Source organism: Barbatula barbatula (genome assembly GCF_947034865.1).
Source record: "Barbatula barbatula genome assembly, chromosome: 4".
Lineage (NCBI taxonomy): Eukaryota > Metazoa > Chordata > Actinopteri > Cypriniformes > Nemacheilidae > Barbatula > Barbatula barbatula.
In genome coordinates this window covers 6237483-6263880 of record NC_136768.1, presented here as the reverse complement: position 1 = coordinate 6263880, position 26398 = coordinate 6237483, and the positions used below count along the sequence as shown (strand labels likewise).

The following is a 26398-nucleotide window of genomic DNA, read 5'->3' as shown; positions in this document are numbered from 1 at the left end:
GAGAGAGAGAGAGAGAGAGAGAGAGAGAGAGAGAGAGAGAGAGAGAAAAAGAAAGAAAGAAACGAGAGCAGGTCCAGAAGAATCCCGTCCGTGTCCACATATATCATTCGGGGGGACGTCACGCCACTGTTCGCAAAACTCCCACAGGTAACCGCGAACACTCACACCTCACTCACACCTGGCAGCTCATCTGTAGCTCAACCCACAGGGCGTGGAGAACCGAGGAATTGTTTTCGACGCCAGATTCCCAGCATCGCCCTTTACTTCTAAGGATTTCCCCAAACAAAGTGCACTGCCTGCCCGGCTTTATGCAAGGAATACCGCGTTTTCTACGAGTTCAAACGGTCGGTTCGGAAGACGAACAATGTAAAGCTTTTATCGCGATCGGTCTCGTGGGATTTTGATCTCGCAGTTTACGAAGAGGGATCTTGATCAGGCACCGCGAGTTTTCCTCTGAAGGTGAGTTACTCTTGTTTAACTTTCGGTTTGTTTCAACTAAGATGTTTAGGTTCTCAATCGCGCATGTTTGTAAACGTTTCAACAGTGTTTGATCTTATTATTTCCTTGTTTTTTCCACGTTTTTGAGTGAACGTTCTGAGCAGATTGAAGGAATAAAGCAGCTCAACCCTTGTAGCCTTTGCTTCCAAACCGTGATGGTAAATAAAATAAGTGTTTTAACCATGTTTTGGGCGGACAAGTTAACGTTTAAACTGCCGCATTTTAACAAACTACGACAAATATAATTGTTAAACAAGTGACAGCGTTACTATAGTTAAAAAGGTTAATCTTCGTAATGGTAAAGATGTTACAAACACATTGCGTCAAAAAGTTACGTGTTTGCGAGCGACTCGTCGTTTGCCGTGTTGTCGGGACTGTTATTAATGTTAATGTGTTTCAAAACAACACGAGTCACGCGCAGAGATCGCGAAGATTGTGAAAGAATGCGGAGAGACGCGATGGCGATAATGTATCACGCCGATCAATTCTGTATCAATGCAACATAAATGTGCCTTCAGTCGTCTGAGGCCTTTGAGATACGAGCTTTTCGAGTTTTACTTAAGAAAGCATTTTAAGAAAGTGCGTTCAGTGTTTGCCGTTTTAACTTAAAGACCTTCAACTGTGGTGCTGCATATATTATCGGTGAAATGCGTTTTCAGAGCTTTCAGCTGGTACCATGACACCTTGTTGGGCATGTAAAACATAATTTTTGAACATTAAGTGTTGCGTTTGATTGGCTGTGAACCGTGTTTTTGCAGCTCATAGACTCTACTTGAAGTCTTCCAAGCAGAAAACCACAGCCATATCTCTCCATGTCATTATCATTCAAACTCATTTTCAACACACGTTTGGGTTACCTCCGTTTCTTTTTCTCCTGGGTTGTTTATTTTTTCAATTACACCGAGCTCTCGCATTGCACAAGTAATAAAGTCAACTGTAATGAGATAATCAAATTTCCCCATGCCTTGTAATTAGATGGCTGCATTGCTGTTTGTATGAATGGAAGTTCTTTGCTGGAAGTGGCAACACGACATAAATGTCTATGATCACTTTTAATGTTCGTAGACGAGTTAAAGAAACGCATTGAGAATTCCCCATCTCAATTGGTGCTTAAATTATGGGAGTGAAACTGGCGGTCATGAAAATATGCTTGAACTTGTGAAGCTCACCTTGACGGTTGTTGCTCTAGACGAACTTTGGAAAACCACATGGGGCAAATTTTGGCCAGTGGTTGTATTAACACAGTGTTACTGGGAAATATCCTCTACGCTGTATGCTTAATCCCAACCCATAAACCTCGTAGCTTTAAATAAAATCCTTTCACCAAACCTTAAGCCCCAACCGAAATGCCAACCACAACATTCAATATAAATTGGTCGATTCTCAGTTGTCTTGCATGAATGCATTGTTTGTGATGCCAGTTTGTTTTAGGTTGTCACATTTACATAAACGCATATTTTCATTTCTAAATTACTCTTGAAATGCAACGAATTGTTATTTATTTTAGTTGTATTGTAAAGTGTACGACAAATGGCACAAACGCTTGTTTGGATTAGGTTGGAATGTGAATTATCCAGTTTCTTGAGTGATTCAGAGCAGGAAGTGCTGCAGCCCCCTCAAGGTCAAAGTTCATTGGTCAAAAACAGAGAGCAGAGAGCGAAAGCACTTCGTCCATTCTTCATCACTTATGAGCAATGACCGGGTTTGTTTGTGTTTCTTTCTTAGAATCATGCCCACAGTGGCCTCTTTCATACAGTTCCTAAGGACTTTGTGTGTGTACATGACATGTATGTATTTGTTCTGTATTTTGTACATTTGACTGGCTTGTCTGTCAGGGTTGATTTGAGGGTAGTGGTAATCACAAGAAAGCCAAATGTATGGGCTTTAGACACAGGCTTGTATCAGTTGTTGTGATATCAAGTATTTTAAGAAGAGTCTTGCTAAATGAGTATGTGCACTGTGGTCTCTGTGCTTTCGTTCAAATTGTCTTTGCTTTGCTGGGCCTCCTCCTGAAACCCATCTGTGATCTGGATGTTCTCAGTTAGCCGGACGCCCTGAGCTAATCGCAATGACTGATTCTGCGTAACATCGTTTGTCCTACAGCCATTGCTTTGCACAGACATGAGAAAAATGTAGGTATGGGTCACATAACTTAAGTCATGTATTGTGCTACTGTTTGGAATTGAAGCATTTGCCGTTGGCTTTGTGTGTGACCTGTGAAGTAAAAAAGTAGAAGTTTTAAAAATATTTCTTTATTTATTATTTCATACTGTTGATTTTTCATATTTCTTGGAGGTTTTTCTTCATATTCACTTTCACCTAAAAGTGTGACTATTTGATATTGTCATCACTCTTTATGTAGTTTTCTCATCCCTAAAAATACAATTATGCTTAAATATGTTGTTCAAACATGTAACCGATCTCAGAACAGGACATCTCTCTAAAGGTCTGTTTTGGCCCGCTTGTTTCACAGCAGGTTGCCCTTCAATGTCAGCTACAGGAATTGAAGAAAGCATCTTGACAGCCTGAGAAAGGCACTTCATATATGATGACGTTAATGGATTTTTGTGGGCTCTAATTTAGGCCTGTGTCAAGCTAATGGATCTGCACTGGTAGATTGAGTTGAGAATAATGAAAATGCCGTACAAAGGCCAATGTCTACAGCCGCCACTTCACCACAATGCGTTTGTTCAACCTCGGTTTTCCCTTCCAATCAGCTTCATCTTATTCATAATGTGGCTTTTATTTATCATATTTAATTATGAGGAAGAGGGTGGAGAGGAAACGAGAGAGATTGAGACGTGTCGAGACTTGTTTCAATGTAGGCTTGTGTCCTGTGGGGTTGTAAGCAGGCGGATTTAAACGCTTTTGTTGGCCTTCATGTGAGTTATTAGGGGAAAAAGGTCTTGCTTATTTCAGACGGCCTAACGTGGCTGAACTTTATAATCAGTGATATAGTTTGGGATCGTGGGAATTTGTGTCCGTCTTTTAAAGTTGTAAAGCTTATTGGCTGTCGATAGAGTTGGAACTGACCATGTCTGTTTTAATTGGCCAAGTGGGAAGCACTATTGGCAGATGCCAGACAGTGATATAAAAAATGGCCAAATATTGGTCGATTACTAGACTTAGAAATAAACTTTATACTGCCACTGCTCCGAGAAAAACAATTAAAGAGCGATCATTGGAGATCACTATAGCTAATGTCTTCAGAGACTTGGCTAAAATAAAAGTGAGCATATAGAAGTAAGGTTACTTTAACATCCTACAATGATTTATTTTATCTTGGACCAGAACTGAAGAGGATTCTTTTTAGGATCTTCAAAACATCTCTGTTTGGTTTGCAAAGTTTCTGACAAATGGGATCTAAATGATAGCGCTTCATCCTATGTAAAGTGACTTGTCATTGGCTGTGCGTGTGGTTTTATAGTGCGTGAGAATGGGGGCTGGATTAGTGTTAGGCTTTCTGTCTAAAATTAGTCAATCTTTTTAATTAGTTCTCGGTGTCAGCATCAAGCAAAGTGATAAATTGTATTTCCGCGATAATGTCTCTAGTGTGCCTAAGTGGGTTATCACGGGAGACTTTTGTCCAATCAGACGGTTTGTTTAGGAACCTGTCACCAGATGCACAAAGTGTCCTTGCGTGGCAGGTCTGCAGGTTTTTGTCAGACATGATGTGTGGGCAACATGTGGGTGGTGTCTGAGGTTGAGTATGTGGTGACAGTGAAGACGAAGGTGAGATTGCACTTATTCTGACAGCTGTAAAGCTGTTTGTAAGCTTGGAGACACCCGCTCTGCCCCCCCCCAAAAAACGTCCTACTGTGTCTCACCACACATACTGAACCCCCCACAAACACCGCAACCTGTCACCTTTGCCTGTGTCTCCCTTTCTTCATACTTAATGCCAGACAAAAGCTCATAATATACTGAAGTGGCAATTTAGATGATTGATTGCTTCATTTATTCATCTATTCACCACCTTCGTTGCCCTAGAATGTGTATTTAACTCACTTTGTCCCCGCCGCAATGATCCCCGAGCAAATCTGTACCTCCAAAAGACATTTTTAATGCAATCATGATCACCATTAGCTTCATTGTTTGTTCAGACGAGAATGACCGGCGTCTTTGCTCTGAATCCGGCATTGTCCGCGAGCTCGCCGGGGTCAGGTTTCGCTCTGTGAACGCCAAATCTCTTTCAGCTTGAAACACGAGGACTTTGACCCGGGTTTTACAACGTTACACAATTCCAACAAAAGTCCATTTACTGAGCAGTTATTGAACAAGGTGCTTGTCCTTAAAGACTCGCACTTGGTTGTGTTGTGTGTGGAAAGGGGGCTCTGTATTCAGTCTATACTCTGATTGTTTTGGAGACCCCTGGAATGAAACTCTTGCCGTCTTTAAGAACTTCCAACAGAGCTCTCCCTTCCAGCTAGCTTTTTATTCAGGGAACCAAAAACACATGGACATGTTCTACTCACTGCCTGCCAGGAGACAGAGCGAGAGAAAGGTGGAAATTATTCAGCTCTGCCCTAATGTCAGTCAAGTGCTTTTCATTTGCAAAACTTCAAAGCAGACGCTTCGTTTCTGCATTTAGCTCTATCAGATTTCATTGATAATGTGCTTTCATAACATTGTGAGTAGATAAGCCGAACTCAAGTGTCTCAGCCGCATGGGCGATTTATAATAAACTTCCGATTGAGTCTTATTTTACGTCTAAATCTGAATACACTCACAAATATTTGTACTTATCTGCTGTTCTTTCGTCCGTGTGAATTGGCATATGGCTGATTCATGGATTTCTGGCTTCTTTGTAAACCGTTGCCTTTCATGTTTGATAAACTCGATTTAAAGAACATTTCTGTATGATTTGATGGATATTGTGTGTTAATTTGCATCATGCCAGCTCAAGTTAAATCAGTTTTAATATGTGGGACATAATTATGCTTTAGAAAGGCGACGGGTTGATAGATTAACGGTTTTATTTGACATTACAAGCTTGATGCTTAAAGATGCCAAAGTACAACATTTTATGCTAATACTCAAGTTTTGATTTTGTTTACTACACAAAGTCATAGTAACTTAATTTGATGTATGAAGTAAAAATGACAAATATACGGGGTGTTTGTTACTTAAAAGCTGCACTCTGGAACTATTTTTTTTGGGTAATATATACACAATTGGTTACATCACAAATCAGAGTTTGAACCTGCACTTTTATGTTTCAAACAGAAATGAAGATATAGAGAGAGAAGTTATGTATTGCAGCTTTGAGGAAGAAGAAACATTATGGTTACAGCATTGACATGCAGCCAAAAATGATGTTTTTCATATTTTGTTATTGTCCAAGTTGGGCACCCTCCGGATCAATGAAAAGAGAAAATGAAACTGCCGAATTGCTTGTGATATATTTCAAAACCCTGCCCTGCTTTAATTAACATAGTTAAAGTTGGTATTAGATACTCCTTGATCTTTTTAAATGTGAAAGTTTCCTAGTATGATCATATGGCACCCTTTAAAAATGAGAATACTTCTTCCTGCTATACATTTGAATGCATTCTGTTTTTGTCTACATAAAGAAAATCCGCTTCCAACACATGGCGGTGGCCTCTTTGTGTTTGTGATATGTGGCGGTGAATTGCTCCTCGATAACATTGACACAGCGTGATTTAATTCCTCCATGGGCATCAGTGGTGGTGCTGCTAATCCTCAAACAGTCCAATTTCCGCATACTGAGCTTTAATTTTAATTATCGTCTTTAAAATACTGCTAATATTTTCTCCTGCTGAGCTCTGCCAATAGCCCTGAGCTGTCGGATATTTCCACCCCCCTTTTTCCCAGGATCAGGATTATTAATTATAAAGATGGCAGAGCCCAAAGCATGGTGTTGTCTACATTGAAAGGGTTTTTGTAAGTTTTAAATTTGATCCTATTGCGTGACCAAATAGCCATGAGTGTGCTGGGGGTCCGGTATGATTGAATCAATGTTTGTTTGTTTCCATGCTTGAATGTGTGTTTATCTTGGTGAATGTGGGGGAAGGAAGAGACATGAATAACAGCTGGAGATGAAGGTCATTGAAACCTCACTGTCAGATCATGAGGCGTGGAGGGGTGGAGTCACAGCAGGCTTGTGGGGTTGTCATGGGTTCAGATTATCTCATCACTGATATCTGAAGGAACGGAAACTCTCACTTAGTTTTCCCTGGAATCCTGACGTTTTGAAAGTTCTCAGTGCATTAGTCACTTGTTTGCATGCTTGATTTCAGAGTTTTTGGAGTCTTCGTTGTTTGTAAGCTGGGGTTAGTGCACATGTCCTTGTTTGAACGTATGTGATGGGAAGAAGGGGTTGCTTACCTGCGAGGCAAACGGCTTGTTAACTGATTGACCTATGCTTGCCCCAGTAGCATTCAAAAGCCACTAAATCACGCCTTGCTCCCTGTGGAGACACCTGGACTACTTGGACTCTGCACTGGGAGAAGTGATAAGTCGGTGTTCAATTTGGCACATTAGTGCACCTCGCATGGGTTACACACAGGTCAAATGTGACAACATAATGGCTGCATGCAAACTTGTGGTAAGAAAAATGATCAAAACAGTTTTGTGCCCTCTAATATTCTTCTTGGGCTCAGGAACAGTTTGAATCCTCCTTTAATGCAATTCTATGCAGGTTTTTGGTTACCATTTCATCTTGTTCTCTGTGAAAATCTCACTGTAAGACTTGCTTCTTTGAGAAGGACAATCCTTTTGATTTGAGGTATCATTAATTTCTCTGGCACAAAGTGAGTTACGTGAAGTTTAATACTTAAGGGTTTGGTCTGAACTATATGAGAAGTAATAGTGATGCTTGACCAGGCAAACACTTGTTTGTTGTTGCAATCTTTGCCCTATCAAGCTCTGAATCATCTCTGGCATTTCCCAAGTTGACAGAACCGCTCGACATTGAGCCGGGTGGGAAAATTTCGGTCTTAACTCACATAGACGCTATCAGATTCCAAGAAACAGTGGAAAGATTTGGAGCGTGTCGGTGTGTGAAAGGATGAGAAATATGAAAATGGAGATTTAACCAATTTCACGTATAGTTACTCGTATATAAGCAGCATAATTTTGTTGAGTGAATGTGTTCTGTGTGTGTTTATGTGACCAAGTCTGTGTTTCAGCTCATGAGCTTAATTTCCTGTGTGCTGGCCCGCTGCCCGTCTGATGCTGGCTGGATGCCTTTCTTTTTTCCTCTCTCTCCCCCTCTCCTTCTCTCTATATCTATCATTCCCTTTCTCTTTACTCGATTCTAGCTCTGACCACAGAGCTTTCCCAGAATTCCCAGCGTTCATCAAAGTGGCCCACTGCATTGGTCTGCAGCTATTAAACAGAACCAAATGTCAAAGGAGGTCTGATCTCATGTCATCCCCCCACGTTATGTCATTACGAGGACTTCTATACTCAAACATTTTTTTAAGCTTTTAAAATATTTATTGTTTTTTGCACTTTACATGCCACACATATTTACTAAGCTGTTTGAATTGCAATTGATTGCAGTATCCTCACCATGTAGAAAATGTCCGGTTTTCCTACATTGCGAGGCCATCTAATGTAGGCCAAACCGGCACGCACTTGCGTTTACGAAAGAATATGAAATTCTGATTGACTAACTCATTGAGCAAAAGCAGAGCAAAGTTGTGGGCTGTGAAGTTTTCTTTTTTTAACTACAAAGCTTGCGTTTATAAGACTTGGCACTGACCTCATAGCTCAATTTCACATAAATGAAAAAATTGCTTACGAATCCCATTCTGTTTTCTTTCGGTTTTCCTTCTATATCTGTTTTCCTTTCCACTGTACAGTCAAGTCATCCCCCACACCATTTGTGATTAGCAAAACGCTTAGAAGGTTTGGCTGCCCTTACTCACGCTCTCTCTCGCTCTCTCTCGCTCAGGCAGACAAATAACATTTTTCCAGATTTGGAACCTTGCTTTCTCTTCAAATAAACATATTCTCTCATTATTTACTCACCCTTGTGGGGTTCTCAAGATCCTTGAAATAATTTTTAAAAAGCACACTGCATGCATAGTTCGGATCTAAACAATAGTGCGCCAACAATGACAGAAACTTAGTAAGTACCTAAGTAGGTATATAGGATAATTCTCACACTTTCAAGTCATCGGCCAAGTGTTCATGTCTGGATTTGCATACTTTGTCAGAGGATGTTTCTCGCCTAAAGCTGTTCATTAGTCGGAATGTCCTACGTTTCTCTCACCCTCTGTTTTCTTTCGTCTCAGCATGCCATTTTGCTGAGTAGGCCTCGCACAGCCCAGCAGATTGTAAATTCCTCAGTTTAATGTATGTAATTAGTCATATTCATTTGCTTTGTCCAAGTAACGAAAAGTACCTTGCAGAACATGCCCACATTTGGGCAACAAAGGCCTCAATGTCTTTTGTCAGGTTTTGGTTTTATTTTCTAACATCGTAGGTGTTTGATGATGTAGTTACCGTGATCCAGGAACAGGGCCAGAGGATCTAAAGCATCCCTCATCTCCAGAGTCTCCTTCAGGATAGACATCCTTCAGATGTCAAACAAACCACCAACAGCTAAGGGGGGCGACAACACAACAAACGGCAAAGGTGAAAACCATGTGGCTTCGGCTATTGCTCGCAAACTCACGGATGCATAAACAAACCTGCGATACAGAGTCAGTTTGCCTAGCGGCACCATCCCCCTCAGCCCCCCCTTTCCGCCCGGCCGTTGCCTGAGCACTTGGACGACCTCTGGAACATGGACTCTTATCAGGCGGCGGCCAGCGCGCATTCCTCTGAGATAAGCGCTCCAGCGGGCTCCTGTCAACATGAAGTGTGTGTACCCGCAATCGCTTCTCGTTTGTAGCGTGGCCCGATCAGCCTACCTGTGTAATAAATGCGTGGGTCACTGTTTCCCACAGACTCGACTCTTTGTGTCTTCATGGGGTGACAGAAGATTATTGTAAGAGCATGGCTGTGCAGTCCAGACACAGAACTGGAATTATTAGCGAGGGTCAGAACACCAGTTGGCCTTGATCCTATTTTAATCAATTACAGAACCACATCATTTGTGTGTGTGTGTATTGCCATACAGAACACCCTGTGGTCTCTTGTGACCTATACACACTTTCTTCAGAGATTGGATACATGCGTAGCTCCCATGGTTCTTTCATAACCTTTCTGTCTTTTGATCAATAACGTAATTCCTTGTGTTTGGAGTCTGAATCCAATCTCACCTGCTCCGCCCTGGCTTAACAAGGTACTGCTGTGGCGTCCTCTTGAGTCACGGTGTGTGAGGTAAATAGAATGGGTCCTACAGGGCATAAAGGGAGGAGGGCAGAGTCTCATTTATACTAGAGTTGTATTTGGTAATTGGAACAGGCGTGCGATATGGGAAAATCTCAAAATCTGTAAGGGCCAATCACCCGAAACACACACACATAGCCTACATATAGGCTTAGGATTTTTCATAAATATTTCATTAACAGGTTATGCTCAGTGGAGCCTGGTGTTGTTAAATATTTTGTGGTGTGCGGGCACGATCTCATTTACTCAAGAAGGACATTGTTCCTGGGTCCTTATTCAAACCAAACAATTATGGCCATAACCGTAACACTAGGTCAAGTGTGAAATTTAGCGGCATCTAGCAGGGATGGTGCAAATTGCAACCAATGGCCTACTCGACCCTTTTGAAGCACTACGGAGGCTGACACAGCACCTTTAAATGACACGTTTATTTTACTGTTAATGTGCAATATGACCAGGAAGTAGTAGGGTCATTTTTGATTCTGGTTATTTAATTTACTCCTAAAATCAGGATTTGTTGATATTGATATTAGTTTATAATGTATGATTGTGTTGTTTCAAGACCAGTAAGGATGTTAATTCAGAAACGCGTCCACCTTGGTCAAATCGCATTAAAAGATTATGATGCCAGCTCTGTTTCTCATGTTGGCTCCGAAAAGTAATATGCAGTTAGACTGAACTTTATTAGCTCAAAAGGTCTCTCTCTCCATCTCTTCGAATTGCTGAGATAAGAGCAGCTGCAGGTAAGAGGTGTGTGTAGAGGAAGAGAGTGCTGAAGTGATTAGAGGCTGATGTACCCTGTCTGTTTCATTATACACACTGACCTCAGCGATGCCCACACACACACACCAAACACACACACCACAAGCACACCACACACACACAAATCAATTCTCCTCGCACCAACTGGAGCCTTAACCGGATTTGTGATGATGGTGTCCGTCTCATCTGTAGCATTTTCTTCGCTCGAGTTCTCCTTCTGCTTGCTTTCAAAACCTTCATCATCTTCACCCTCAGACGCCCACAACTGCATTTTGGTTAGACCTCTCAGAGATATTACTTGAAAGTTGCCGTCAGTGTATTATGTTTATAAGAAATTTCTTGTTACAATTCAGTATTTTTAAGAAATTCACTGGACCATTTATTTTCTCCAGACCTATTTAAATGTCTCCAGCACTCTACAAAATTCCGAAAATGTTTGCAAACCTGGGACTAGTGGCCTGTCAGTCTAAAGCTTCTCCATTAGAACAGCAAATATGGAACCATCAAGTTTCTGTCTCCATGACAACTGTCTATTCCAGAACTCTAAGCAGGGTTCTGGCTCCGCCCCCAGTCTAACCGGCTTGACCCTTGCCCTCTCTGTCTCTCTCTGTTGCTTTGATAGTCACAATTCCGGTGTGTTCTTTTGTAATTGCAAGTCTTGTTTTTTTTCAAAGTCTTAGACTTTAACTCTCGAATACACTCCCACATACCATTGTGTTTATTGTGTGTCTACCAATCCAGTTATGAAGATATAAACGCAAAGGTGTGTTTGGCTCTGGGAACTTTTACTGTAGGGACCGTGTTCAATGGTAGCATTCCACAGCCATGCGTGTCATTTCCTGCAATTATGTATCTTTACAGAGATCCGCCGTTCTTTGCTTTTAACTCTGCTCTATAACTTGTTCTGAAATAATCTCAGCTTTATGTACTTAAACCCACACCCTCACCTCATCTGTCTTTTTAAAGCCATTCCCTATTATACGTTCACACGAGCTTGCATTTGCTGTTCAACTTCAGTTCTGAACTTGTTTTACATTGTACTGTAAACATGTTAGGAATTTCTTGCAAAAAGAATGTAAAAATGCTGAAGGCGAAAATAGAATGAGGAATAGTCCATTGAAAATGTTTAATGTTTTTTTTACTCCTATGTCATTTTAAACTAGGCCTGTCAAACGATTAATCGTGATTAATTGCATCCAGAATAAAATGTTTGTGTTTACATGATATATGTATGTGTACGTTGCATATTAAACTTGTTAATAAATAACAATTAATATGCAAAGTTAACACAAACTTTTATTCTGGAAGTGATTAATCGTGATTAATTATTTTACACCGATAGTTTTTGGTCTGTGAAACACTGAAAGAGAAATTAAAGCCTTTAAGTATGAGAACAGAAAGAATATTACACACTTTATGACTTTAAAATACATCCATGTAATGCTTGAAACATTCATACTGTAGTTTTGTTTAATGCTTCTTGTTACTGTAACTTCAATAAGACTTTCTTACAACACGTAGCTTCAATTATTCATATTATCTGTGTTGGATTTATGAAATATTCACAGTTTCACAACCTTTGGAAACAGTTCTGTGTCTAAAAATGACTACTGCTGCTTCCCAGTAACCAAAACAAGTGTCTCGCTTTTGTCTGCTCAACAACCTGCCAAATCCACCAGACGAGCTCTCTGGTAGAGCTCTCCACCTCTCTGCTTCATATTTATTTTTAAACAAAACACATTTTTTGTCCTAAAATAGCGAGTTTTTGAAGCACACATAGCTTTTACAATAACAAAGGCCAAACCGTGAGACTTGAAATCAGTAACATTCTGTTTAGTTCTCGTATGGACGAACCAAAACCCACAGAATGTCTTTCAAAACGTCCCCCCTTCCAAAACACAAATAATAATTCGTTTTCTTTTTTATCTTTCGGTTTAAACACGATAGCCTGGTAAAAATAGCAGGGCTGTAGCTTGTCATTCCTTACATAATTATAAAATACAGGCTTCGCTCTGAGCGCAGTTTCATTTATGACCTTAAAGTGAAACCTGGCACGGATGATGAAGGGAGAACGGTCAGGCGGGCGCAGACGAAGCTTAGCGGAACGCAGAGCGCGAGGTCCTAACACTCACCTGCTGTGCATCATCAGCAAAGCTAATGGTGTATCACGATAACAAGACATTGACAGCGCCTAGCCCACATACACACAGAAAGAAGTGCTCCCCGATATTATAACTGATGAACATGGGTAGGTGCGCTGCTTCACTGTACATCTGATTGAGGTTGATTCATGTCACTGCTGTTAATGACTTTGTGAATCATGTTTCTCCTGGGATGCAAAAGCTTGCCTGATTGAAGTGTGTACATTGTATGCGTGTCTGTGTGTCCCTGTTTACACAGGGATGTGAGTGGCAGCCAATAGCAGGTGTGAGTATATTTTAGTGCTTTAATGGAACCCGATGGCGTATGTGTGTGCGAGTGTTTTTTTTATAGGTCATGTCACTAGGAAGAAATGGTTCATGCATGGTTCACAAGATATTGAAAGAAACACGTTTTGTTTTCTTGCTGTAATGGATAAAGCTTATCAAACATCAAACATGTTCAGATTTCACCACAATCAGAATAAGAGGAAAAATATATAATAATGAAACTATACCATTTCAGGACAATTTCTCTAAATTAATTTACTGTAATATTCAGAAATATGACTAACTTTTTTACTTGCGGGATTGTTTTATTGTATAAAGTATTTGAATATTAATATATGATATTATAATTTTTATCAAAAGTGAAAATAATACTTTCATGTTGAAAATATTTTATTTTAATTTAGTGTCACATGTACTTTTGACCCGAATTCACCTGTTTCTCCCGCCCTTTCTGTCTTTATCTCCCATTCACACAAAGACACTGGACACGTTTTCCTGCTCCGTGCAACGACTTTTCTTGCATTCATGTCCCAACATGCCTTAACTGGCGTTTGACGCTCTCCATTTCCATTAGTTTCACAACAACACAACTCATTCGCACACTCCAGCTCAGCTTAGCTGCTTCATTTTAATGCTCTCTTTGGCTTTTACCACCATATGGGTCTGACAGCTAGAGGCCAAAACAATCTGTATTGTTATTTCAGCGAGGCTAAATGTTGTCTGCCAGCCATATTTAACTCTTAAGCACCCCATCAAACTCCAACTTGAGTTGTGGCTTTGACTTGATGTGCGTAAGCGTTGAGACCATCTGTGTGTTACTGTATTCGTACACGTCTTCAGATTATAACAGATGTGTGCATAAAATGTACAATATTTGTTCTCAAGGCAAATTAACTGAAACTTTTGATGACTCACGTTGTACTGCTTACATGCCCCTCCCCATTAACATTTGCAACTAATTAGCGGGCAGTAAATATTGGTCATGGGCATGGCTGTGATGTACTTTTAGACTTTTGGATATTTAAAGAAAGTGATGAGGTGATTGCCGTCCATTAAATAATAAAAGTACTGCAAGGGTTGAAAACTGTTGTTAAATGTCAAGCATACAAGACACAAAGCAACTGGCAACAATCCTTTGTACATAAGCAACCACTGCTTTTCTGTGTTGCGTGTGTGTGTGTGTCCTCTCTTTTGATGCCCTGGCCTTAATTGGTTAGTGTTCGGCTTACAGCGCGGGATGGAATGTGAGTTATTTAATAAGAACCCAACAATTCAATGGCGCTTGTGGCAGGCAGGAGGCCAGAGAGACAAATTATTAAACTTGCTTCATGATCTTCATTATGTAAATGACCTGTGTGTGTGTGTGTGTGAGAGAAAGAGAGAGAGAAAAAGACTGTGGGAGATGAGATGGGAGAGGGCCGACATTGAGCAGGGTGAAGCATGACATTGCATTTCTTATTTCAATAATTTGACTTTCCCCAGTGTAATCTTCCAGTGTAATTCACTGCACGGGCAGCTGAAGAGATGGATGGAGTATGTGTGTACTAGGCTATCTTCTATTGGCTTGACCCCATGTGATCATCGTAAGCCCACATACACACTCTTCACACGCCCAGCTCTGCTTCAGCACTTGCCTACGGGATACAAACACTAGTTGCTAATTGGCTAGAGGACAGGGGTCTTCGAGTTTGATGGACAAGACTTTGAAGAGTGGTTCTTGTTCAAGTGCAACACTCAATACACTGGGTGATACAGTTCATCACCTGAAATCTTCCAAGGCCTGTCTGTAGTCTCATATAGCAGGAATGTTGGAAGAAAGAGAGACTGAGGATGTGGAGGGCATACATAGGTCAGAGAAAGGGATTGTGGGAAATGGTAACTTGGAGGAGTAAAGAGAAACTGAGATTGTGAGCATGGTAAAAAGAGGAAGGAAGCAAGGAAAATGGATTGAGCGTCCATAAAAGAAAAGATTGCACTCCTTTGGAAGTCCCCGGTGAATCCCAGTCATGTCTTCATTTTCTGCGAAGAGCCTACTTTCGCCTGCTGCTCTGGGGAATTGAAGGAATTTCCACAGAACTTTATCATTCCTGCAAACTACGCAGTGACAGGAATACACCTTTATGACATCACAGTGCACCACATGATCTGATTTGATATTTAGACTCTGGAGTTCCCAAGGCTTAATTGTTTCTAACCGAGTGTGCGTCTTCAAAAGAAATGTTGCCACATTTGTGCAGTTTGTTCTGTTTTTCCGATTATTTGTGAATTTGTAGCTAGTCTCAGTTTCTCGCATTCAATGACGCATAAAAACAAGCCATTGTAGGTGGTGTTCATTCACTGGCTTATTGTCGTGTAATACAAGACAGTTATTGTTAAAAGTTTGCTGTACAAACGCACACAGACAGACACACTCGCACTTAATACAAAAAGTGTTAGAGGGAAAATCTCCTTTATACCCAGTCGGTTCACGCTCTTAGTGTCCAATGATCTAGCATTAAGCTCATTACATTTCTGAGGGCCAATTGGAAATCAATAGGCCATCGCAGACAAACTTTGCATCCAAGTCTAATTTATGTTCTCCTTTTTCAGGTTCACAGGCCTCTTTTTCCCAGCCGACTTTGTTTTATAGTGGAGTGAAATGAATGCGATCAGGTGCAGCAACGGAATGGACATACAATTCCCTCTTGCAGCTGAAACACACACACACACACTCAGTCAGTCTCTTTCTCCCAGTCTCATTAGCTCACGATGGCTGTTTTGTCTTTTAATCAATGCAGAGAACATAACTACAATTAGCAGCTTTCCCATATCGATCCCAGTTGAATTAGGAGAGAAAAGGCGAGTAATAGATCACACAATGAAGTGTTCCACAAAGACGTCGTCCATCATCGTGCTCTTTGAGGGTTTGTGCGTGTCTTCGTGTGTGAATTTATTTTCGTTTGTACAGTGTCTCCTTCAGAATGCAAATAAAGTCTGAAGGGTTTAACTGAAATGCCTATGAGCAAAATTCTGACGTTATTGCATGAAACACCTTTGCGAGGCCGCTTTAATCATTTGACAGCCCTAAAGTTTTACAATCCCAACAAAACATTGATGCTTTATGTAGTTAATTTAGCAACAAACATGTCAACTGATTTAAATTGCTGACTTTTGAGTGATCCTTGAAAAGAAGCCTCAATGTATTTGTTTGTGGTTTGTAATAAATGACTTGCACGGTTTGTTTTTGAGTGCTTTCAGCCAAGGCGACACAATCGGAGTCTCCTGTATCCGCCTATGGCGTTAACGATTGTTTTTATCTTGTCGCATTCGAATCAGACTGCAAGATTGAAGCGTTGTAAAAAATATGATTTCTTTTTTGCCGTGCAGCTAGATCTCCTCCACTGAATAGCAATGCAAAAAACACTCCGTGTTTGATGTTTATCAACTAAACGCCGTACTGTAAGGTTTAAGTGTGTCTGTCTGCGTGTTGTCATCTGAGCAGCGCGCGCTTCATTGGGAAGCCAAAGCTAAACCGTGATGAATGTGTGTATGCTTTGGTTTGATTGAACGCCCCGTTCTAGTACCAGAGCGCACACACACTTTTTGACAGCCAAGATGGAAAACTGCAGTTTTAGATATAATGAGGAAACTCAGACACACACCGAACGACTGCAGTACAGGATATTACGGGAACTTGTACACAAAAAGTGTTCAGGAGAAACCATATATACACTTTAACACTTGTTATGACTGCGATATTTAGTTAAACCGCATTGAGCATGACTAGTCTGTAGGATTATGTATCGCATTATTTGTAGCATTTCAAATGCATAATTAATAATGCAAACATGCTAATTGAGGTGTGGAGCAGAAACAACACAAAGAACAGTTTTCCTTTGTCGAAAACGGTTGCAAGGTTTCCTGCCCGAGACGGAGTTCTCTCCATGGTTAATTGGGCAAGTTTAGCTCCAGGCTGATTTATAGGTGCGTTTTAGTGATCAGTTGCAAACAAAGCCCTCTTACACACATAAGCACACACATCGAGTGGACGAGTAAGGAAATTGGAGTTTAAGGTGCACTTTCCACTGTTTATTGTGTCTGTAGTTTACTGGCATTTTGGTTCCATCATCTCCGTAATGGCAGTAATAACCACCTCCTTCATTACGGCCTATAATCAATGTTTAATTAGAGGAGAAAATGCAACTGATGTGTGTGAATGTGTTTTCTGCTGGATGTGTAAATGAGCGTGTGTCTCCAAAACCTACAAAATACTCTTTGAAGGCAACACGCGGTTGTATTCTTGTGACACTTTCAGTATCAGAACTGTTTGATTAAAAGCATTTTTCCAAATTTCTTGGTGTTTTTCAGAACAAAGAAATGTATACAAATTTGGAGCACCTCGAGGGTGAGTAAATAGGGACAGTTCACCCAATTTAAGTTATAGACCGCTCACAGCCCACAGCCCACATGTCTCTTTCTCTGGAGTCAGTTGTTTGTTTGCCTCAGCCCTTGCGCTGACTGTACATTAAACATGGGTTTCTCTTCACCGAGAAAGGAAGAGGGAGGAATTCCAAAAACGTCCAGACATGATGTCTGTCATCAGACCTCCTACTTAAACCCAGACACAATCAGATCAGGCTGTTTTTCAAACCTGGGGTAACTTTTTCTGAAGGGGAAAGTTTGCTTTCCATTTGGAGACCCATGAATCGAGAGACAGACTGCCCGGTTGCACTGATACTGACACACAATCGTAGTTTAGATTGGTTCCAAATTTGTAAAAAACTCAGTCTACCTAACAGCGGTTGAGATCACTTTAGATTGAGAACGTCCTTTCCAGTTTGGCCACAATATTTATGAAACGGATTGTACTTCCGTCCTTCACAGCCTTGTTTTGAGTCCCTTGTAAATCAAACATGCCTTTAACTGACTTTGAAATGTGTCTGAAATTAGGGTTTTAGTTTAAGTGGCCATCCAAAAGCTTCCCTACTCAATAATAATAAAACAAACCCCATACCCGGTCTGAGATCAGCTTTAAAGCCAATGTCTTGCTGCAGCAACCTGTCAGGTGGGTTGTTTTGGCCCGAGGGAAACATGATCAGCAGTTAGGGCTGTGACAGTTTTTTGCCACCGCGGTAGTAATGGACAAATTAACATTTAAATAAGCAAGTAAATAATGAAATTTAAGTTAAATTTGAAATAAAAAGCTTTTTGGAGTGACAACTTGAGTCAGTGGCAGATTAACCCCATTAAAAACAAACCTTGGCTTTCCTATTCAGATTGCCATAAAAAGTTACTTTTTACTACTTGTTGATGGGAAACTATTGATTAAGATGTGTACAGTTGCACTAAATGCGCAATCAGAAGATGTGCTCTGAGCGCAACTTAACATGTCTCTACGCAACCTGCTCTGACAACAAGCAAGCTCCATTGCAAAAACCTGCAGAATGACCTGGGTTTGTCGTGCAGGCCCACCCTCAAATGCACCAACGGTAACATATGCCAATCACTCCATCGACATCCACTGCTCTGTAATTGACAAGCTGACAGCTTCCATGCTATATAGTAGGCTAAATGAGTAAGTGTCATGTATATGGATAGTTTGTCTGAAACCTCAGTTTGGAAAAAAACGCATGAAATACCTAGATGGTTTATTACCGCCGAGATTTGTGAGTGTGGATCCGACGGACACTTCTGAATTTCAGAATTTCTCCTGACTAAAGTGTTTTTATGAGCGCTTTCGTATAGGTTGTTGTTAATACGTCATAGGCCAAAGAGAATACGGGTCACATGACCATAAAACAGGCGGACGCAGTATGTCCCAATATATTCATACTACTCCCACTCATACCATATAGAACGTACTGTTTTAACGGGCGAAAGGTAGGTACTTATTCAAATTTAGTATCTACTGCAACCGTATGCGATATCCGACGCAGCATGTGACTTGTGGCGAAAACTATCCCAGCATTGCTCTTATTGCAGTGTTATAAAAAATAAAATGTAGAGAGGAGAACCAAAGCAAATCACAGAGTGTCCTGAACTATGTTGCTAGTTATATCGTTCATATTTTGTCAAGTCTTTTTAATCTGTTAAGCTTTAAAATACAGTAACTTTTTAAAGTATTTATATATATTTTTTCAAAACATGACCATAAGGCTTCATACAAATAAGCGATTATTACATATTTCCCTATAGTAACCCTTCCTGCCAAAATAAACATACATAAAAACATCAGCACAACAATATAATCATAAATTAAACATAGAATTGTAATTAAACCCATGTATAAAATGTGTAACTGTTTAAGAGAAGCAACATTTATTGGACGCAAGTCTCAGTTTTTTCCATTATTTCATTGTTGTTTATGAAGATCAATGAATTTGTATTGACAAATAAAAGATATCACAAAAGTAATCTAGCTTGTTTAATTCCTTGCTACCACCGTTGATCCATTCGCAGAATTCCACAGTGTTGCTGCCATGAAGTATTCAGACCCTTTATGTAGGTCAGGTACGGTTAATATTTTAACCGAGGAATTTCTTTCGCATGGCCTCTTGAAAGTTGTTAATCAAGAATCCAGACTCATAAACAAGCTCATTTTACATTTCAGAAGCAGCCAAGCTAAACAAACCGGACCTGTTACATGTGGGCCCCGCGGTCTGTTTACCAGCGAATTCATAAACAGCTCTAGAACTTAACGTAGGATATGTTCCTTCCAAAACAGTGCCGATGTTTCCAGGCTGAATGAATTGTGTGCGTTATCTGTGCAAAGGGGTACTGCTGCAGTTTAATACGGAGTTTGATTGCACAGATGGGCTATTCAGTGTGATTACAATGCTTTTTCCTCTTTCTTTCACACACCTCCCACCTTCCCTCTCGCCCCCCACTTCATTAATCACAGGAGAATGACAGGAGGTAGATGTGACTGAAGTGAAGAGGTAATTGCTTCGCAGGTGCGTTTGTTATAGATTGCATGACTTTCTTTTAACCAAAGGAGCATCTGAATCTCTTCACGCTCCCGGCAGCCATCTGATCAACATTGCACGGATGCAGAAGCAAACAAACTCAGAAAATGGTTGTCTACAATCATGCTTGGGGATAGAGTGGATTGAGACAAACAGATAAGGGAAGTTTATAGAAGTGCAAATGTGTTCACTGGTCTTCTGGATCATATCCAATTAATCGTTGTGTTTATATTTCAAACGCACATTTCATAACTTGACCTCTATATCGCCATCTGTGTTTGAAACCCAAATTGTAGGATACGTTATGTACTTTTCTTTACGCGAGTTAAAGCCAAATGACGTTAAACTTTCATTTCCCATGAAATCGGACCTGACAGCTTAGATTATAATTTTTATAAGTTTACGATTGTGAGAGTTTTAAACGATGTTTTAGCAACTTATTTAATTTGAATAAATTCAATTAATTTATCATTAAAAAACAGATTGCAGTTTTAAAAACAGGGCTTTGGCCTATTTCAGAAATGGTTGCAAACATTACAAAACAGTTTGTTTGACATGTTTGTAACCATTGGAGACAATGTTTTTTCGATGTTATTTTTAGATATCTCTGAAAGGTGAGGTGGCGTTAGTTAATTGCACCTTTTAGAGCGCCATTGTTCCCCGCACAGCTATTTGACACATTTCTGTTTTGTTGTACTTACACGCAATAGCGAGCACAGCGTGAGCACAATAAAAAGCCCTGCGAAATTATTTATGCTGGAAATGCTATAATAATATTCAGATGTATGTTTGTAAAGGAACACGGAGCTCGTGTAAGTGCCCCGTCTGAAAGGAAATGCATAACAGAACCATTTGCGTTCTTTCGTGCAGGAAACACCGAGATAAAAGATCTTGATCCGATAGCAACCCAGCATCAGATTTCTCGCCCCTTTCTGTTACCCAGAGAAAATTATTCAAACATGATTTCCAGCGAGGCTCGTGAGAGGTTCTTCATGGTGGCTGCCAATCAATATGGATTATTGTGTTACTTGCTGGGTGTCACACTGATTTTTTTCTCAGTCTTTCTGTATAAACTGTGTTTTAGACCTGTGGTTATACTGTTCGCGCTCAGCGAGCCAATTTCTATGGTTCATAAATGCCACTGATTAGAACTACTGTTGGATCTCTTGCATGGATCACTAACTACATGATGACTCTAATCAGCATGTGCGGTTCATTAGGGGCTGGAAACATAATAGTTCCAAATATTCAGAGAGTTGCAGAGATTCAGACCGTAGTAATGTGTTCCTCAGACATAATTTCTGCACTATCACGGTTATAATTTGGCTCAAATGTGCATTAACTGACTGATATGAGTTCTTCATTGGACCCAGGACTAGCTGTAGTAGTATTCGGAGTTCGTAGCGTCTAATCCATCACTGAGGAAACCCAAGGTTTTGGGATCAATGCCTTTAGTTCTTGTAATCAAGTGTCCTTGAGCGGAGATGTTTTGCTGTAAACAAGGTTTTGGCAAACTGCATTTGAAGTGTGTCTCTATATGCGTCGAATTAATGAGTTTTCAAACAAGCCCCGAATCAGGCTGTAAAAGTGAGCTGTTGGAGATTACTATAAAGTCAGGCACAGGAAGTTATCAAGCTCTAAGAGGAAGTGAGGTCGGAGACTTGTAGATGACCCTTTCATCTTGATTGTATTGGGCTTTTAAATTCAGTGCAGGCAGTCGTGACGTGAATGAAGATGTTACATTTAGGAAACCAATCTTTTAAAATATTTAAGTATGCTATGCAGGTGTGTGTTGTTTGCAATGCCGAGTTCAGCTGTGCTAGAACTACACTTTACCTTAGTGTTTGTTAAGAGAGCAGAATACATTTATAATGTAAATAAACGTCTGTTTGACAGCCTGCTTTAAAGGTGCTGCGTGTTAAATTTTCAGCCTTGAAATATTTGTATATTAAAAAAAGCCATTCGGTGACAAACGAACAACATTACAAGAGTAAGTCACCGATCAGTAAAACCCGGCCTATAACACGTCATTTATTATTAATACTGAATTCAGCTAGTTCGGCAATATTGTTGTTTTAAAATACTGTGTGCGCCAACACAAGCAAACTTCAAGGGTTGTAAGCGTTTGTTTTTTTGGATGAGTACAACAATGGTTCCTAACATTGTAAATCCACACAGAAACTTTAAAATGTTACATTTCTTTGTAGTTTCACTGTAATTCACATTTTAAGCATCTGTGGTGACGCAATGTTCTTGCTTTTTAAATAAAATGTAATTGTTTTTCTACAGTGTAGCTTTTATTAGACACCAAAACAGTTAAGTAGTTCTTGCCATGTTTATATCGTCTTAAAGGGATAGTTCACCCGGAAATGAAATTCTGTCATTATTTACTCACCCTCTTGTCATTTCAAATATATATGAAGCATGTTGGTATCTTAACAGCACCGGCACTCATTCACTTTTAACACAGAATCAATGCAAGCGAATGGGTGCCGGTTAACAACATTCTTCAAAATATGTGTCTTTTTGTTCTGCAGAAAAAAGTAATACGGGTGTGAACTCACAAGAGGGTGAGTAAATGATGACAGAATTGTCATTTTTGGGTGAACTATCCTTGTTAAACATTTGTTTATGACGTCATGGTGTATCCAAACATAACTGGTGAACGGTGTCCCAGAATTGCGTGTTTGGATTTCAATGCGGCAGTGACCTTTTTCCCTGTAAATATGATTGATGATGCTTTGCGGCCATACCACATACCGCTGTTCTCTACAGTTACTAATCATGGATCTGGTTTACAGATTTCTTCCATTGATCGAGGCTTAATTTTGGCCGGCAAACTTGTTTTAGATCAGCACAATCTTACGTCTGTCTTAAATTTAGGCGTATGCATCGGGGGCATCTTGCTGCCCGGACGAGCTGCTTTTCACGCTCTGGGACGGCGGAAAATTGCTTCCAGTGACTCCACACCCTCCTGCTCATCTGTTGTTTTGTGTGACATTATCCAGGGTGATGTTGTGTAATTACCAAATGCAGATTCATAACATCTGTCAAGCTTTTGCTACAGCACACATTTAATTTGCTACCAAAATCAATATGCATTTGAGAAACATGCTGAAAATAAGATGCACATGCCAAGTTTTAATATAGGACTTTATCATTTTTATGCATTAAGGGATGGTTCACCCACAAATGAAAAGTCTGTCTTTATTTGCACACCCTCTCGTTATTTCGAACCTGCATGAGAACACGAAGGAAGATATATTGAAGAATGTTGATAAACAAATGTTGGCCCAAATAGACTTGCAATGGCTTTTCGTCTGTACAGTAGAAGTAAATGGGGACCAACGTTTTTTGGTTACCAACATTCTTTAAAATAGCTTTTGTGTTTTGCAGAAGAAAGTCATACAGGTTGTATTACAAGAGTGTAATTAAATGATGAATTTTTGTTTTTGGGGGACTATCCATTTAATACTGTAGTACTACTACAGTAGCAGAGATTATTACAGTTTACAAAGTGTTATTTATATGATCAATGACATTTTTAGAGTATGTCACTTATCTGCTTATATCAGATTGGTTAATTACTGTCTGCATTTTTCATGGCCTGTAGGGATTAATGGGAGGTAACAACCATGTTGCACAACCTCCAGAGCTCAAGAGGAGCTGGTTTAACAAGCCTACCACTAAACACCACAGCTGCCATATACCTCTGAGATTTCACACGCACTTGCACTCAACAGGATGAAGGAGATATAATATTAAAAGCAGACACACAATGGATACACCTCCAGACGCAGCTGTCTGTTGAGAATGTGTCATTTGGAACAGTTTAATCTACACACCCATGCATACGATCTCACTCACCCACGGTATGGCTACAAACACGCTCTCATTTAAAGTACCTAAGCTAGCATGCACATTTTCACACTTTGGGGAGCAAATTGTTCGCCGCCCATGTACACCTGGCTGTCAGGTGGATGTCTGAGGCATTCAAAGGAAGACATTTGCATTCATTTAGGCATTGAGAAAAGCTCCATTATGAGTGAGGGTGAATGAGAGAGGCAGCGTTTGACAGCCCGGGGTAATGACTACCCTCAACCCGGCCTGGAAATGACAGCAACACAGACAGGTTCATTACATTACCCCATGTCTCAAATCATCCACTGATCTGGCACATTGTAATAAAGATGAATATCTCCCTATTTCAATTTTTTCCTCATAATAAATTGGCCATAGATAGAGCTGTAGGGTGCCGTGGCAGCTGCGCTTTTCGTTTTTCATCTGACATTGCGGGCCCCTCTGAGATAACCGGCGGGGAGTTGAACAGTCAAGAACGAAGCCAAGATAGAACTATTCAAGCGTTTGCGCAGTTTGCCCCGGAGCCAATAAAACAACTATATGAATAGATGGACTTGTTTGAACAACATCGTATTGTGTGTGAAAATACAAACCAAGCCACATGTTGGAACTGGACGTGCTGCTTTCGGAAGTAAGGACCGGTTGTTATTCTTTGCGATTAAATTCTTGCTCTTTGAGCGAGCAACGTTTTGGCGTTTGTACGATTTCACTCCCAGCTGAAACCTTCAAACACTTTTTGGCAAAGAAAAGACCCCATTTGATGTTTTTACATTTGGTTGTATCTCAGATCTCTGCACAGCGGGGAAGACTCTTTTTGTGTCGCTGTCTTTCAGGAACCTGTCCATACTTTTCCATGTTGCTATTCATGCTTTTTCACATAATTATTAAATTTTTTGAAAATGTTCCAGCTTCAAGATAATGTAGTAGTCCAGTAATGCTTAAGTTTGTTAGACAGAAATGACAAAATAATCGTATCTATTGTCTCAGTTTGTAACAATTAAAAATGTTTATACTAATGCACATACATTGAAAGTTAATAGGAAAAAAACACTTTGTGTAGTAACGTTGTGACACTGGAGTGAGGAATCACTTACTAACCATGTCTATACAAATCAGATTTTCCGATAACAGGGTTCAATCAGACCATGAAGATATCAGAGGTAGATGCGTAAGGGTTATAGAACATTCCCAATAACCATGTTGGTGTTATGTCTTGATTCAGAAATGAGAGTTGAGAGAAGCTATAAGTTTTAAAGTGCTCAGGCTGAGTAGACCCATCTTCTCGTCCCTCCCCCATTTGGCATTAAGACCCCAAACAGACCACAGAGGAATCTCAGACATCCTGAACCACAACCAGATGTGTAACCTCAACCCCCAGCCCTCAATGTGTATCTCTTTCCTTCCTCTTTACTCGATCTATTCCTCGTACTAGCAGACTGGCCTTTCAGTTTTTGGCCTCTTCCGAAAGATCGGGTAACATGCTATTTCATGCATTCTGACTTCTTTACACTGTTAAACGTGCTGGCTTCTCGTGCTCGACATGGTCAACTTGTTTGAAAAACGAGTTGGACATTTGATGTAGTATTTCAGTGCTTGAAACACAGTCTCCAGGACTTCAACTCGTTTCAGAACGTTTTTTATAAGTCTGGATCACTGTTTTGTAGCTGTGATCCTATTTGTTTAATTGGGCAATTCTCACGGAATAGCATGCCCATGGCAAGGCCAAAGAAATACCCCACCCACGTGTCAACTGACGAGCGATAGGAAGAGCCGCTTACCATCAAGATGTGCTGCGTCAAGATTGGCTGCGCTCTCGGCCTGCAGCTCCAGCTTGTTACTCTTGTGATGATGAGAGAGCTGTTTGTGTTTGTTCACGGCATTTCAGTGATGGATGTTATATAAACGGTGGATATTACACTGGATTTTGAGATCGTTTGAAACTGATAGATGGCGCGTTCCCAGTGATAAAGATGCCGGACATGAACTAAACGCGGTAAGTCAAACTAAGTCATATGTCTGTGTTTTGTTTGCATCGGCGCATACGTGCATAATGTAAAAAACCTTAAGGGATTAATGCGATCGATGATGTATCGTGTGCTCATATTATAGATCCTTCCCCCCTGCCTGCCACTACCAGCTCGTCTTTTTACAGAAATAATCGTACAGCTCAGACAGTTGTATCTCTCTTTTATAAGTTTGATCAAACTAAATACTCTTTGCAGATACGACGTATGCAATATCACTGTATAGGTACTCAAGATTAATATGAGATTGGTGGAAACTGCGAGTGTACCAATCTTTAAAACGATCTGTAATGTAATGGAAATGTGCTGGTCAGCTGTCCATTAAGTCACAGCAATGCATTGAGATCATAATAGATTTGATCAGACTTCTGATCGGTGAACTCCTAAGTACACTACACCTACTTTTAATCTATGCTTTGTTCAACGTGACCCCTGATCTGTTTTCTCTGTGTTTGAGATACTGAACTAATTGAAATGATCTCTAATCAGAAAGTTGACCCAGAAAGAATTGGACGACTTTGCATGTTATGCACAGATTTGCCATAAAAATGCCAAACATTTTAATGCCACTAAA

At 40.3% G+C, this 26398-nt stretch overlaps 1 protein-coding gene across 1 annotated transcript in view; it reads left to right on the top strand.

Annotated features, from left to right (window-relative positions):
• The first annotated feature begins 75 nt into the window (after positions 1-75).
• The window catches only part of LOC306893110 (plexin-B2-like), a 77121-nt gene continuing 50798 nt past the window's right edge, over positions 76-26398 (top strand). Inside the window, exon 1 of the mRNA XM_079454691.1 lies at positions 76-459. The gene's annotated coding sequence lies outside the window, so the exon portion shown is untranslated. The remainder of the gene's footprint in view (positions 460-26398) is intronic.